Genomic DNA, 16,157 nt, shown 5'->3' with positions numbered 1-16,157 from the left:
AAAGTGTTCAACTAATTCTTATTCAAATAGCCACTGCTTCGATGAACTAAAACAATATGTGGAAGGTATTAAAGACACTGGACACTATTGGTAATTGTGAAAGACCAGTCTTCTCACTTGAAGTGTCTCAACATATGCATAAAATAACAAACCTGTAAAAATTTGAGCTCAATCGGTTATCTAAGTTGAGAGATAGTAATGAAATGGAAAAAAACACTCATGTCACACGAAGTTGTTTGCTTTCTTATGCTTGATTTCGAGACCTCAAATTCTAAACTTGAGGTCTCGAAATCAAATTCGTGGAAAATTACTTCTTTCTCGAAAACTGTACATTACTTCAGATGGAGCCATTTCTCACAATGTCTTATACTATCAACCTCTCCCCATGTGAATAGAGCTCAAACTCGCGGCGACTTCACAGATGTTGACCTATATAGATCGACACCTCCAGAAACAAATTACCACCAAGGGAACAGGAACACATTAAACAGATACATTCGATTTGGTTAATAAAAACACAAACCTCCGCATTATCCCCGTTTTTAATCAGAGGTTGTTGAAGCGTATCTTCTTAATTCTCTTAATTTCATAACTCCAATTCAGACAAAAGTATACAATAAGAATGTTTTTAAAGAACCTGGGGCAAAATCTGAGGGGCCACGCGCAAATATCAAAATTAAATTGCTGTCTTTATAACGTTTATATTTCACATCAATGACGAGACGCGGTATGTTTTCATGTTCACACCAATCCAAACATACGCAAATAAGGTTTCCCGGACTAACACAAATAGGGACTGAAACGCACGGCGGAAACCAACGCAGAGTTTAGATCGAAAACTCGCATTGACGATGACTAAGAGATTCTGAGCATGAAATTGAATTTGTTTGGATGACGAGTACGACATTCAAAAGAAGATTCTTTTATCATTAGGGGTATGTAACCTTGACAGGTGCAGATGAACTTAAAGGGGTATGACTTTAGAAATAACTAAAGAAACAAAAACTATCCACTAATGTATCACATTATGAGAAATTTTAAGGTATGTGGTTTTAGAGAAAAAGATTCAAATTTTAGTCAGGCTGAACGACAATGAAGCCTTTATTTTGTACCCAACTGTAACCTGAACGTAGACCCTAGACCTTAAAGGCAGTGGACACACTATTGGTAATTACTCAAAATAATTATTAGCATAAAACCTTACTTTGTAACAAGTAATGGGGAGAGGTTGGTAGTATAAAACATTGTGAGAAACAGCTCCCTCTGAAGTGGAGTAGTTTTCGAGAAAGAAGTAATTTTCCACGAATTTGATTTCGAGACCTCAAGTTTAGAATTTGAGGTCTCGAAATCAAGCATCTGAAAGCACACAACTTCGTGTGACAAGGGTGTTTTTTTCTTTCATAGTTATCTCGCATCTCCGACGACCAATCAAGCTCAAATTTTCACAGGTTTGTTATTTTATGCATATGTTGAGATACAGCAAGTGAGGAGACTGGTCTTTGACATTTACCGATAGTGTCCACTGGCTTTAACCATGTACCTAAAATAATGCGCGAACTTAGTCAAAACCATGTACACGAATGTAGTCCCTAAAATAGCCTCAATAATTTAATAAGCCCTATAAAATGTAGCCCGAACGCAGATGCAGCCTCAAACAACGTAGCCCGATACCCATCATGTACCTAAATGTTAATACAATCCTAAGTTTAGCCTCCGATATCACGTACACGCGGGCTACATTTTATTGCAAAATAATTACCAAAATTATTACCATAATGATTACCAAATGCCTCCCCTTTAATGGGGGATATAAGTAAGAACGGGCAAATCACAAAACTTCGGTCGACGAGAGAGAAAGAGAGAGTGTAAAATGAGTTCATGTCAAGAGCGACAAACCAACCACTTTGTCAAAAACATTTGGAAGAACAAAAATTAATATGTTATATGAAACACAACACCGTTATGTGGAATACAACATCGTTACAACTGGGATTTCAACCTTTTACTATGTATCATCCCCCCATGCAACATGATACATAAACCAGATTCCACAAAATCAAAAATGAAACTAAAAAAGGAAACCTGATAACATAATCAACAGCCGTGGGAGGGAGGTTGATCTGATTTTACATCCAAGCGCCTGAAATTATCTTACACTTTGTAACTCGATTTTTTAAATCACACAAACCAAACAGTCACAGAGCTCTGTGTTGCGAGTTAGTCCGTGGACATTCCGTTTGTGGACATTCCGTCTGTGGACATAATACACTTCAGGAAAATCTTGGGCCCAATTTGATACAGTAGCTTTATAAGCACAAAAAGTAGCTGAGCAAAACGAAATAATGCTTTCAAGGAATAGGTTACCAGCCAAGCTACCATGTCACATGTACATTGTGCGACTGGTATGCTGCTCACTTTCTGCTTAGCACATTGATATTAAGCAATATTGTCTGCTTAATTAAGCAGCTCTATGAAACTGGCCCCAGTTCTTAAACACTGTGTACACAGTACTGGGCAAGCATTACGTACGAAGTGTGGACCTTCATATGAGCTGTTTAGAAGACAATTCTGCTTATCAAATTCCTTTAAAATAAACAAAACTTTGATAATTCAGGCTCAATTTGTCATAGAATTTGCAAGAGAATAATGACAGAAAACCCGTGTTGCGTTACTTTGTGTGCTTTCAGATGCATATTATTATTTGAGTGAGGAATTACCTCTTTCTCAAAAACGTTTTCTTCAGAGGGAGCCGTTTCTCACATTGTTCTATACTAACAACAGCTCTCTCCATTGCTCGTTACAAAGTAAGTTGTTTTGCTAACAATTATTTTGAGTAATTACCAATAGTGTCCAGTGCCTTTAAGTCTTCCTCAAGGTTACATGCTTGGTCCTAATGCTCCTTTATGTGCTACGACACCTTTATGAAATTGAGTCCCGGTCGTTAAGAACCAGAAGATGGGATGTAGTGTCCACTTCCAAAAAGCAATCATGTATTGTTTACCTCAAAGTTAGAACATCACTAAAAAACATTTACTCTAGATAAAAGAAAAAAGTATACATTCTTTAAATGTTACGTTTTCAAATGATCCTCTACATTTTATCAATCTAATCCTCGTCAAGCTGACGTCAGAGGCCATTTGGATTTCAGCTAATCCCATCCCATACCCCCGTGGCTCTAGATCCGCATGTTTTCGTGAATCTACAAGATTTTCCTCGGCTTGTCATTTTGACTTTTCGATTTCGAGAAAGCAAGCCCGTAAATGTTGATGCCGTGTTTGACAGACGCAAGCCCCACAGATACGCATTGTAAGAGGATGGTTATTTTACTCGCCTGCCGGTAAAGTTTAATTTGTCACATCATTCAGTACAGCTTGAGTGTCCGGTGTCGCATGCAATTATGTCCTCTATGCAATACTATTCGGAGTACATTATTGCATATGCAATAATGTACGCCGGACGGTTTTGCACATGCAATCCTGTCCGCCCGGACGCTGCTGCATAATGCAATTGTGTCCGCCCGGACACATTTGCATAAGCAGTTGTGTCCTCCCCGTGCAAAACCGTTCTAGCAGTTAATTAAATGCCCTTGGTCGACGGAACACGTTCGCCATTTTTTTACAAGCTAAGCGCATGTCATGAATGACATGGGAAATGTTCGACCGTTGGGTATTCGCTGCAATCATAAAATACGTGAATATTCATGCTGCATAATTATGCGTATGTTCAGTGCATGCACGCTCGCTTACACGCACACATACATGTACAGTCATGAACATGTCCGCCAGATGGTTTTTGCATAGCCCGGACACGATTGCATATGCAAAAGTGTCCGGAACGGACAGTATTGCATGACGGACACAATTGCATATGACACCGGCCTTACTTTGCAGCAGCCTTCCTTGAGAAATCCACGGCTTTCATGCCATTTTCTTTTTCCCCAATTGAGGAGGCGAAAACATTTCTGTTTATGAAAGTAAGGAAACTTTATACTCATGAATTTTATACCCAGGATAAATCTTTAGAAAATCATGTAATTGATATAGAAAGTTTGATAATGTCAACCGTACTATATGATTTTGATCTATATGTTTTCGTTTTTATGTTTTTCACATTATTGTTTTCGTTACTATTTTACTTTCTGTTGGATGTTGGACTAGTTCTCGAGATGGCTTAGTTTATTTAACTTTATGTTGTGTTTCTTCATGGAATCTGATAAGTTGTTGCCACGAAAGTTCGTGCAGATAATTATTAACTACTATTAGTCATTAAAATCATATGCAACTTTAATTTAATTTTCTTCTTTCTAGTTCTATGATAAAGTATTATCTAGATTTCGTTTTTAACTAACGAATTTGTTTCCAATTACTTTTTCGCCTGTTTTTATTTTATTTATTTTTTTATATTTTTTATTCTTGTAACGTCCAATATGAACATGTTATCAAAAACGACTGATGGTGGCCGCACCATTACTCGTTGAAAAAAACAACAAGAAGTAAACACCCATCACAACAACCCAACAAACATGAAGGTCATTGATTGCAATTTCATACTTCGAAATGATCAGAATTGTAAACAAAATAGTCAAAATCAACAAATGAATGTTCCCCTTAAAAAATGAATGTTTCTTTTTGCTAAACAAACTCCTTAAAGGCCACTCTTGATCAGTAAACCCCATTTTACCACGCATGAGCTCCAAAATCTGCAAAAGCAATTTGATGGAACCCAGCACTAATGACCTTATAGTCATAGCGGTCAAACTGTCACTTAAATTCGAGAGTATTCCCAAAACTACAGTTGCCAACCACTTTTGAAGACAGTGGACACTATTGATTATTGTCAAAAACCAGTACTCCCATTTGGTGTACCAACACACGCATAAAATAACAAACCTGAAAATTTGAGCTCAATTAGTCACCGAATTTGCAAGAGAAAAACACAATTGTTGCATTACTTTGTGTGCTTCAGGCATGGATGTCTAACATTTTTTTAGTGAGAATTAAAACCTCTTTCTCAAAAACTGCGTTACTTCAGAGGGAGCCGTTTTATACTATCAACAGCTTTCCATTGGTCGTTATACCAGTAAGTTTCTTTGCTATAACAAATATTTTGAGTAATTTTGAGTGCCATTAAACAACACAACATTGTTAACCTACATGCCTAAACACCTTAAAGGAACACGTTGCCTTGGATCGGACGAGTTGGTCAAAACAAAAGCGTTTGTAACCGTTTTTTATAAAATGCATATGGTTGGAAAGATGTTTTAAAAGTAGAATACAAGGATCCACACAAGTTTGCCTCGAAATTGCGTGGTTTTCCTTCTACTGTGCGAACTAACATGGTCGGCCATTTATGGGAGTCAAAATTTTGACCCCTATAAATGGCCGACGTGTTAGTCGACAAGGTAAAAGGAAAACCACGCAATTTCGAGGCATGTTTGTGTGGATCATTGTATTCTACTTTTACAACATCTTTCCAGCCATATGCATTTTATAAAAAACGGTTACAAACGCTTTTCAAAGACCAACTCGACCGATCCAAGGCAACGTGTTCCTTTAAACATGTAATTACAAACACACACACACCCACGTAATTAATTCCTCTCTGATTTCAATTACGTCATTTTCAATTTTAGATGGCCTTGTATAGATGTATCACTGTGCAATCAAAACGGGACGTAATTTTGTTTTCTGCACATCAAAATTGCCACTGTCGTTAGTGCTTTTCGATGAGGAATATGTTTTCTTCACTATTGGTAATTACTCAAAATGTTTATTAGCATAAAACCTTACTTGGTAACGAGTAATGGGGAGAGGTTGATGGTGTAAAACATTGTGAGAAACAGCACCCTCTGAAGTGCCATAGTTTTCGAGAAAGAAGTAATTTTCCACGAATTTGATTTTGACTTTTGAGACCTCAGATTTAGAACTTGAGGTTTCGAAATCAACCATCTAGATGCACACAACTTCGTGTGACAAGGGTGTTTTTTCTTTACTATTATCTCGCAAGTTCGATGACCGATTGAGCACACATTTTCACAGGTTTGTTATTTTATGCATACGTTGACATACACCAATTGTGAAGGCTAGTCTTTTTACCAATAGTGTCCACTGCCTTTAAAAAAGGAAATCCTTGAAAAAATTGTTGTTTTTTTTAGGATTGCAATTCTAATGTACAGAAAACAGAATTGCAAACAGGGCAGGGCTGGCACATCACGTATAAAACCTAATAAGCCACGCCAAGCACGGATACATAACGGGATCGCCTCGTTGAGTTTCCACTAGGCTTTACACGCGCTTTGTTATCTAACCTTTTACATTACAGATGACATGTGTCAGTTCGGTGCAAATTGAAAACTAACTTGTCGACGCTGTAGTGGTTATTATTTCACGAGGACTTCTCTCGGGCTCTGAAGTAGGGTGAATTGGTCGAGCTTGGTTTCCGCTCTGTTTGGCTTTTTCCTGGAAATATTTTCAACCCTCAGATACAGGCTATATGTAAACTGTTCTATAATATATTCATTTTGGTTTTTACCCATGTACACCGATGTGTGTCAGCACTGTACACTCAGTACTTTCCCGAGTTCTGTGGGGAAAAACACAGGCATATTACTCGGGTGTGATTCGAACCCACGACCTTTGTAATTCTAGAGCAGTGTCATACCAACTTTAGACCACCGAGATTGCCAGGTGGCTAGAGGCAGTTTGAATCCCATAATAACCACAAAGAGCATGTTAATTTGAAAGAAAATGTAAAATACGGAAGCGTAGTGCCACACATGAAAGCAAAATCCCGCCCTTCTTGTGTACGTACACGATGAGAATCATGTTCGTACACGATTATACAACTTTAATATAACTTTATGTTTTGGATTTGTTGTATTTATTTTTGAACTGTGTTCAGTTAATATTGTCTGGAGTAATTTCTGTGAGATGTGAGAGACGTTATGGGTGACATAAAAGAATAAGGCCGACTAAGGACGATTGATGAAGGAGGCACCACGTCAGCGCCCGAAGGGATTGTTGCAATGTGCTTTTGGCAAAGTTGTTAAATGGACTGAGAGTTCGTGTCACAGCCAGTTTTAAGGTTTATGTTATAAAGTTACTCGTTTAAAACAGTTCTCATCGTAGGCCATGCCAAAAATCCCCGATGGACAAGATTTAAAACAAATGTAAACCAGTCAACTCGCCCCAGCAAAGTGTAGCCTATAACATGGGCGACTTTGAGTGGGTCGAGATTGTTTATTGAGCCGGCTTTGTAAAGGGCAAGTATGTTTATGAAGGGGCGACTTTCTAGAGGGCGACTTTGCTTTGGGCGAGTTGACTGACTAAATAAATCATTATGGGATTGATGCATCACAGTTTAAATGGCAACCACGAAATTCTTGTGTATCACGTTAAAAAAAAAAAAAAAAAAAAAAAAAAAAAAAACTTTCTTTTAAAGGGTTGATGACTTCACCAAGCTCACCTAATTAATCTATTTTGAAGTTTTTCTAGGTTAAAGAAAAAACGGATTAAGTCCTTTACGGCCCATCAGATTTTTTCCGGCAAACAAATAAATCTCTTCCGAATTTAACTTAACAAGGGGGTTTGTCTATCCCTATGCATGAGTACTTGCAAATAATCTGCTTTACTCTAAAGGACAAACCCCTGCCTTATGAGCTAAATAACAGATAAATAAACTCAAATCAATGTTCGTTGTATCGTGATGTATTTAAAAGTGTTTGCCAATACCCCGTAATGCAATAGGTCTGTTTGCAACCAGCAGTTAGTTTAGGTAGATGCTTTTAAAGTATTTAACCAACTTATCCAACCACCCAGCCGAGTAAAAGGGAGGCCAACTGTCTGATAAACAAGCCACCCGTCAAATTAATCACTCCGTATAATAGCTTATACACAAAAAGTTGTGATTGTCCGAGATTAGTGAATATCGCACCCGTTTCCAGGTGGGTTCACCCCCTTGAATCGCTCAAAGAAGCTCGGTGGATTATACCCCTCTTAAGGTCTGTCCGGTCTCCATTAAGGAACTTTCGTACAAAAAGGATCATTTCGGCACGCTAATTCCTGACAAAAGATCCCGTCAATTTCAACCCACCCGGCCCCCGGCCCCTACTATTAGTTTTCGAAATGCACCTCCATGTTTGCGCGAGTGGAAGACATGTTTTGACAATGCAGGACATCTTTGCCCTGTAGGATGTTAGTTGTCGAAACTAGACAAGCAAAGAGAGGTTTGCAAAACAGAACCATTTATAATATTTACCCCCCTGATTTTGACGTTTCTGTTCCACGCGTTCATTTATGATGTCTGCTGCTGAGAGCAAACTTGCTTCTGTATGTCGACCAATATTTGCTTTGATCTTTCTATATCAGTTTACACGTAGAACAATACGGAAGTAGGGATAAGGTTTTAATTGAGGGTTTTTGGTTTATGATAACTTTATTCTGACGGAAACAGCCCCCCCCCCCAAAAAAAAAAAAAACAAAAAAAAAACGTTGAACGTAAAATGTTCTTGACAATTTCGCTTATAAATCAGGATTAGGTTGAACAGTGTCCGGATCCTGACATTTATGTACCTTTGACTTCAAAATAATTTCACAAGGAGATTCGCAGTAAATTCACACATGTTTGACAAAGTGAACAAAACAACACAGCATGATGTACATAACATAATATTCAAACAAAAAGTCCCCCGATAATTATTTGATTCTAAGAAGAGTTACCGCAAATAGTGTTTATAAATAGCACATTAGTCTTCCTGTGTGGACATAAACAGCCCCAGATTTTCAGCAATGTCTCAAAAAGGCTGCGACCTTTTGAAATGATATTTTCACAGATTGCTCTTGAGGTATATATCTACAATTACAAAGGATTGAAACGAACAGTGGGTTTCAATTACCAAAGGTATCCAATCCCTTTAATGTTGAATGACTAACTTAAATAGATAGTTTGGTCAGTGAAGATATCAAATTTACAATACAACTTCCTTTCCAAGCCGAAACCAGCATCTGACCAAAACGGCTGTATCCCTCGACCTAATTCCACACGTTTTATTATCTCCATCAACACAATTATACCCTCTCTCTTTCGTCTTCTCTGTTTCCCCAAGACATCCCCTCTTTCTCTATCTTCGGTCTTACATCATGGCCCCAGTCCCTCAAAGTATCACTTTCAATCTCGCCCCGATCTCTCAGCCAAAACCCACGCCGTGAAAATGAGCTGACAGCCCCACGGGTATTACTCAACACAACCGTCATTTAGCTATTGCGTTCGTTTCACGCACCATCATTCGGTCTTTCGCTCCCGCGATAACCTCCGGTGTTTTACAGTGTTTCACTCTTGCACAGCGCACCCCCTCTCTCTTCAAAGTATAAGGGTAATTTACACCTTCGGGAATGTTATGTCACGTGATAACAATCACCCTTTGGCAACAAAAGACCAGAGTAAATAATGCTTACTTTTGAAAGCCTCGATGTAAGAAATAAAAAAAAAATAAAAAAAATTGTTGCTCAGCTGAGGAAACCCTTTGCTCCAAGTAAAGTGGTTCTGTCGTTAACCCCTTTATAATAACTCGGCTGCAGGGAATCGAATTCTGTTTTACCAAAAAAATAAAAAATATTACACATGAATTCAAGCCCTTGTGCTGTGAATGCAAAGTACTATTTTCATTCATAACACATCCAAGGGTTTTGTCTTTCGTTTCAGAATTACCTTTCACGGTCCGTATAAAGTAAAGCGAGAGCGTGTTTAGATCAGATGTTAATCTTGAGCTGTTGGTTCCTTGGTGAGCCTTTTTTACCTGAAAAACTAAACCGGGCACTTCGAGAGAAAAACCCGTCGCTATTTGCATCATGCAACTTGTTTAAAGACACTGTACACTGTTGGTAATTACTCAAAACACTTATTATCATAAAAACTGACTTTCTAACGTGCAATGGCGAGCTGTTGGTAGTATCAAACATTGTGAGAAAGAGCTGCCTCCGAAGTGACGTAGTTTTTGAGATATTAAAACAAAATACTTCAGGTCTGAATCCCTTATAAGGCATCTGAAAGCACACAAAATGAGTGTTTTCTTGACTATTCTCTTGCAGTTGCAATAACCAATTGAGTCCAAATTGTCGCAGGTTTTTTATTTTATGCATAACAATTATGTTGGGACACACCAAAAAACATGCAGTGAGGTTCACTGTCATGCTGATATCTTAGTACAGTGTATACACAGTGGTCAACTGATCAGCTCATAATGTGCCTTGATATCCTAAACTGGACCATACCACACGTCCTAGAGGGGTGTCAATCAACAGGGGTGAGTGATTTGGTTCGAAGAGGGATGGTCAAAACTCTGCCAGCATCTTTTGTGTACAAAATCGGCATTGTCAATAGTATAGATCCAACCAAAGTACAGAAGACTTATAAGTCGAAACTTTAAAACCAGTTTCAAGGTCAGCCTGACCGAGAAATGAGTCAACCTGATCCGTAAATTGGTCAGGCCCCTCTGGATTCTAGTATACACATATTAGTCCTTAAGGCTAGTCCGGGGTTTTCCGGAATGAACTGTCCTTTAAATCTACTGACAAGCAAATCATAATTTAAGGGAAAGCCTTCCGTACGAGTAAGAGTAACTCCTCCTGTTTATACAGCCTGCTCCGCTGAAAACGTAAATATTGCGTCTTAAGACCGTGTGAGCCAGTAAACCTACTCCTGAATTGCAAAATTGAGTTTTAAGTCAATACTCAGAGAAGGTGATTATAGACAGTTGGATTGGCATAATTATGAAATACATGTCAACTTCACCGAAGAATAAAAATGATCGAGTATTCTACTATAACTACAGACAATAACTTATGGACGCTGTTAAGGTGATTTTATTTTGTTCATGCGCGTGCATTTTTCGGCGACTTAAATCCTTTCGGGTAAATCAAATTGGAGCTTCGGCGTAAATTGCTATTCATGTGCAAATATGATGTTAAGCTGCATTGGAAACGTAATATCGAAATTCATGGAGTTTTGTGATGTGGTCAATGCGGGTAAATCTGAGAGATTACGGTGTTGACAAGTCTGGAGGAAGGAAGGTCTGGTGTTGGATTTGCTTTGTATGAAGAGTTAACAATTCTGTGATTGTTTTTGACATTGCTTTGTTGTTCTCAAGTTCGGTGCCTTATGGAGACCAATGACAACACGAAAAAAGTGGAGATAAAATAAGTCAATAGGGAAATTCTAAAGACAGGGGTGCTCCGCAAAAAAAAAATGTTTTGAAGTGTCGTGGTAAACTTGTAAGTACAACAGACAAAGGAAAGAACAACAAATTGTTTCACTAAAGTAAACTTATTTTACAACCTTGGACCATATAGCGTCAGTTTAACCCCCTTGGGAATTTTGGCAAAAATTCTGGATCATATTGACTCAAAAATGGGTCAATCCCAACAGATACCGATTGTGCCTAGGAAGTGTTTTAGTGTAAAAAATGAAAAATACAAAATCTACATGAGTGAAGATAACTCTTTATGCATGTGCGGTAACTCTGCACAAAATGATTCAAATCAATACGGGATGTATAATGGTAAAATAAACAGCAGTTAATGGCATGACGTTTTGACCCTACCAGTCTTTCTCGAAAGGCTAGAAAACGACTCTGCTAGGATCAAAGGGTCAACACAAAGCGTTAGGCTATGAACTATGCTATTTGTTTGCCATAAAGAGGTCCAGTTTTTCTACAGGACTCCGGAGTGCAAGGAGTAACAGTGCTAACACAAATTGGTTATGGGTAAAAAAAAAAATTATATTCTTTATCCCCGATGCAAAATCAAAATCTATCATGTTAGGTCCATTTTGGTTTGTAAGCAGATTGCAACCAGCTAATTCTTTTTATTTTCTAGTAAAACAATACTGCTGATTTGATTATGTATACGCTTAGATTAGTAAAAAGCGCTGTACAAACAAGGTTATTATTTTTTATTATTATTAAAATACACATATTTATCTAATAATAATAATTTTATTTCAAACCTTTTTCGAACAAAGCAAACCTGGGGCTAAAATAAATATTAATGAACGGGTTCTTCAAAAACCGTTTCGATTGTGCTACATTGTTAAGGTTTAACTAAATGGATTTGATCAATTATAAATGATAATTTTCCAGCCTATCTGTCATCGAAAATACAGCTGGCTCTTTATTTATCAATTGTGGACGGGCTTGGTCCGAGCAGCTGTGTTTTCTCTGGGGGAAACTTGGCCATATTTCCCGTGTAGAGATTGAGTGTGTCTATACAACCTAGGGGGACATTTTCATATTATTTAAAACAGGCATGTCACAAAGTCGGTAAGCACAGGGATAGGCACTACTTCTTCTCTGTTGAGCCAACCACCTCCTTGAATGGAGGCTATGCGTACACATAATGGGTGCAACCTTCTTGAGTGGAGGCTATGCACACACTACGTGGGCGCAACTGAGCAACAAACTCCTTGAGTGGAGGCTAACCGTACACGTAGGTGGGTACACGCAACAACCTCATGGAATGGAGGCTATGCATACACACAATGGGTTTGCACGCAGCCTCCTGGAATGGCGGCTATGCAACACTGGTCGGTACGAACAACCGCCTCGAATCGAGGCTAGGCGTACAAATGGGTACATTCATTTGTATTATTATCTCGGATTGTACACTCCATCTCTTTAACCGGGTCAATATTTGCCCTCATTCAGGGTCAGTACTTAACCCATTTTGGGGTCAGGTTGACCCGAGAGCTGGCTTTCTTACTCAGATCGATCCTGAGTCAGTTTGACACAGATTCGGTCTGTATGGTCTGATGCTCAGAATTATTGTTTATCTACCAAGAGATTTAATACGTTCAGACAACGAGACGAAGCCCGTTTTACAACCAGAATGTTGTTGAATTCAACTTGATTACAAATCAAACCCATTTAATAACACACTTTTATTCCTCATCAACTAATCACAAATAGCACTTTCCCTCCTACATACAAAATAGGGGTCTAATCCCATTAAGCGCCCCTCCCCCAAACCCCCAGCACCAAACACTAACCCATATCCCTAGAGTCATATCGAATGAATGGTTCTTTACATGACAAATTAATGCATGACGCCCGTACTCGGCCTACGGAGATTACAGCACGAATCCACCACTTCCTGAGCTGCTTACCAACCAACCAACACAAGAACATTCAAAATACCCATTGAGTTCCCCCCCCCCCATCCCAACCCCTCACAAAATCTGGGTTAATGCATCCTTTGTCAAATATCTCACATTGACAGAAAAAGCATCGAGCAAACACAGTGAGCACTCTTGTGTATCTAAAAATTGAGAGAGAAAAAAACCCAAGAAACCAACATAGACCCTTTTCAGAGCTACCATTTCTTGCTCGAGGATATTATTGCGCAAAGATGGTTCAACAGACATTTTTGTTCATGCCCCATCGCAGACTTATAGGATGACAGCAGCATGAGAACTTACTTTGCTACACCATCGACACCCTCAAATAATACACAAAAATGACACCAATATATTAGTAATACGAACTATAGGGAAGATATGAATAAATAATTATCATGTCGAAATTTGACTCCAAAAGAAACCCTTTTTAAACTTTGGCAAATTACTTAAATACTTGCATTTTTAGACCTGTTTATAAAAATATGAAAACCTAATTTAGGAGTCAAAGCTCAAATATCTAAAAACGAAAATCAACGTAAGACGCCGTCAAACCAACGATACTCTCTGATACAAGGAGGGATTCGAATCAGGGGCCGATATCACTGGTCATTAAATGAACATTTCACAATTGGTAAAAAAAAAAATCGTCTAAGGATGATCATAGATTTACATAAAACTCACACGGTCTTACGATGACGAGAGTAGAAATCATTCCCTGAAACATTTCTGTCTGAAATGTCATAATGTGATAAGAAAAAAATAATATTATTTCCCGTTTGGAGTTTATCGCTCAGTGAGCGTTTTATTATTTTTTTCTTTTGAATCGATGTCATGCAAAAAGTGTTATAGCGGTTGTCACTATTTCCTCGTGACCCAGATGGCCAATTGATCTCAAACTTCTACAGGTTTGTCAGTTTCGGTCGATTTATACATAAAGTGCTTACAATGTCAGCAAACTGTTTTGTTAGCAAAAAAAAAAAAACCAATTATGTAATGTTCTTTATATCATTCGCTAACAGCCCGTATCCTTTTTATCGCAATATCGGTCGAAGATGGAAAGCTCAATAGCTCCTAAATCTTTGTCCTTTGACTTTGTTCTACATGTTGGTCTTAATCAGTTTATTGGAATATCACGAATAGATAGTTTTGTGTTGATTTATGGCGTCGAGATAACTTAATAACGCGAGACAATAATAAAAACATGTAAAGCCCATCATGTAAACAGTTGTTGTTTTCGTGATCTAGTATTTTCTGTTTGATTGTTGCCGACATGGAATGAAAGAAATGTCCTAAGAATGATTGAAGCTTCGTTTTAACTTGAGCATACTTTATGAACCATGAAACGAAGATGCCATGTTGCATTGCCGACTTTGGAAGTCACTAGTTGATGAGTTGTATGTTATAACAGCATTGAGTAACTCACCCATTGACCCAGAATTGACCCTTTGAACCTGACCCATTTATGGGCCAGAATGACCCAGAATCGGTGTCAACTTGACCCAGAAATGGCTTTAAACTGATATTAAAACAGATTTGAAGAACACATTCATTGACCAAGATTTGAAATCCCGTAGAGTCTGACTCATTTATGGGTCAAAATTACCCGGAATCTGTGTCAACTTGATCCAGAACTGGATTAAACTGACGCAGAATCCAAGTCTAAGCACATTAAACAAAATTGTTTCAATGAAACATAGTCAGGGTCAAGCTTACCCCCAAAGAGATCAAACTGACGTAGAATCCGAGTTAAACAAGCCTGACACAGAAAGGCCGCCTTTTTAAAAATATTTTCTTGCAAAGTCTATGACCAAAATTTCGCCCAATAGTGTTCAAAGGTATTGACGAGTATGTTGGGATACACCAAGTGATCGTGAGGATACTGGTCTTTGACATTACCAAACGTATGCCCTGCCTACGAAAGTGAATGTACTCTTTCAATTTACCAATCTTGTTTTTTTTTAAGTGAATATTATGTATGTCTTCTGAAGTCAATGCCTGTCAGAATGTATCTTTAGCTCTACATTGCATAGTCACTTTAACTTAGCGAACCATTTAATCATTTCAGCGAACTAGAAGGACCAGCCTTTCATTTATTCCCCAGCTCATGTTGAATGTTGAGACAATTTGCGGCATCGTACGCTCAGCTAAGATAACATTTGTTCAGGAAACACTTCCTAAAGTGAACGGGTTTTGTGTGACGGACTCTCAATCTCAATCTGTGTATGTGTATATGGCCTGATGAGTGGAGGGCCGGCAAGGTAGGGGCGGGGCAGTGGGTCGGATGGGGGAGGGTGATGAGTGTTGCTTGAATGGTTGGGGGGATGATAATGAGTAAGGTGTTGATAACAGGGCGAAGGTACACAAGCTGCCACGAGGTGGGGAGTTCGGGGTTTACGAAAGGACAACGATGAAACACAGCACATTTTTAAATCTTAATAGGTGACACCAACGGGAGTGTTAGTTTAAAGATCAGTGTCTAATTTCTAAGAGCTGCCTATACTAAACGAAAAAATGTTTATTAAACATTTTTCTGCTCGCTAAAAAGGAGCAGTATCAGACATAAACTTATGTACATGTGACATGGTATTTTGGCTGTCAAACTTATTTTGGTAAGCATAAATATGTTGTGCTTATCAACTGTTTGCTTCCTTTCTTATTATACAACTCTATTTCAACATCCCACAAATGACGTCAAAGTATTGTCATTAAGACGAACGCCGTCAAAGGCAGAAGTGTATTTTTTTTTAACCTTGATGTTGCGGCCTAATTATTTTTAATCAAAAATTACGAAAACAAATAGTTACGGAAAAATAAAATAAACGCGCATTGAATAAATGATTGTACACAGTTTTAAATGGCACTCCCATAGCACAGTAACTGTTTAATGACAGGTCGAGTAACATATGTTATTTATTTATTGTTACTTCTTAGGTGCGCCATCCCTCAGATAGTTGAAACATGATTTGTATAAGTTACTCATTACTAAAGTG

At 38.2% G+C, this 16,157-nt stretch overlaps 1 protein-coding gene across 3 annotated transcripts in view; it reads left to right on the top strand.

Annotated features, from left to right (window-relative positions):
- The window catches only part of LOC139953054 (neuropeptide FF receptor 2-like), a 48,877-nt gene that overhangs the window by 11,535 nt on the left and 21,185 nt on the right, over window positions 1-16,157 (top strand). The gene's annotated exons all lie outside the window — the stretch shown is intronic.

This window comes from Asterias amurensis, chromosome 21 (assembly GCF_032118995.1).
Source record: "Asterias amurensis chromosome 21, ASM3211899v1".
Taxonomy (NCBI): Eukaryota; Metazoa; Echinodermata; class Asteroidea; order Forcipulatida; family Asteriidae; genus Asterias; species Asterias amurensis.
This window is presented reverse-complemented; position numbering and strand designations above follow the sequence as displayed.